This window comes from Rhagoletis pomonella, unplaced genomic scaffold, assembly GCF_013731165.1.
Source record: "Rhagoletis pomonella isolate Grant_MI unplaced genomic scaffold, Rhpom_1.0 Rhpom_scaffold_00007, whole genome shotgun sequence".
Lineage (NCBI taxonomy): Eukaryota > Metazoa > Arthropoda > Insecta > Diptera > Tephritidae > Rhagoletis > Rhagoletis pomonella.
Window position 1 is genome coordinate 69,571,931 of NW_023458561.1, and position 1,347 is coordinate 69,573,277.

Consider the following 1,347-nt stretch of genomic DNA (forward strand, 5'->3'; position numbering starts at 1 on the left):
TTTGTAATAAAAGCGTGTTTTTAGTTTTTTTAACTATAATATTATTTATAATTTGGATATTGATTGTGCCGAACATCGAACCTGGGACCTTTCGAGTAGCGGTACGAGCATTCATCTTTAACGAGAGTTGTATTCACACCGATGCACCAATAAATCTTTTTGAGGAGTTCATAAGATGCACCAAATTTAAAATGCTCTTAGAAAACCATTTATCAGTTCGTCGGAATATTTTTTTTTGTTTTTTTTTATGTATGTTACCGCATAACTTTGGACTACGATGCCGATAATTCTTTTTGCATCGGAAAGGTAGTGTCTCAGAGGTGGTCCAATACTAATCCGGTTTAGATCCGATCATTTTATCATGAAATATATATATATATATATATATATATATATATATATTTTTTATATCGGGTTTTTTCAAGCTAAAAATTACTTGTTTTTTATACGGTTCTTATGTCGTACGTTAAATAATATAGAGATGTAACTCAAACTTTACGTTTTTGGAGATTTCATTATCCAATTATTAAGCTTGATAAGAAGAATATCGCACACCGTCTTCAAAAGAGTTACAACTCAAAATTTGGCATTTTTGATATTATGTGCTAAAAATGTACACAGAGCTTTTATTTACCTTTCAGCAAAAGCTGGAGCAAATTTTTGTTATAATTTGTTAAAAAAAAACCTAAGGTAAAGTCGCCCTTGCCCATATGATTAGCATGTGCTACGAATTAGTTTTTCGCATTTTCTGACGAACGTATTATTTTGAGTTGTGACTCTTTTAAAGACGGTGCGCGATATGTTGAGTCTAATAGACAACCAAATTTCCCAAATATGGCGAAAATATGTGTCTTACCATCCGTCTTTTTTTATACTAACTGTATGAATTGTAAAACTTTGATTGCGTTTTCCCACAAAATTTTAATTTTGAAATATGTACTTCGTTATATAATTAAACGTGCGATGTATGCACATACGATAATTTTTGCATGTCTTTTAGCCTTTTAATATTTTTTTACAATGTTGCTTTTTGCGTTTAATTGTGGTTCTTGTGCAAATTTTCCACGAATTCAATGTTAAATTTGGCTTAGTTACACAGTTGCAAGTGTGTAGGGTTATTCTGTATTCATGTAAGTACCTACATATGTAGAAGTACAAATTTGTGCCTTGAAATTTGTATGTACTTTGAAGGGAATTCCTCGAGAAGGGAGCTATATTTGTTGCTTAAGACGTAGTTCAAGGCGCAAATTAAAAAAAAAAAAACCTATCTCCCTTGTAATTTATTTGAATCATCGAAAACGAAATGCCATGAACGACCCTACATTATTTTAATTAGAAACTCAGTTT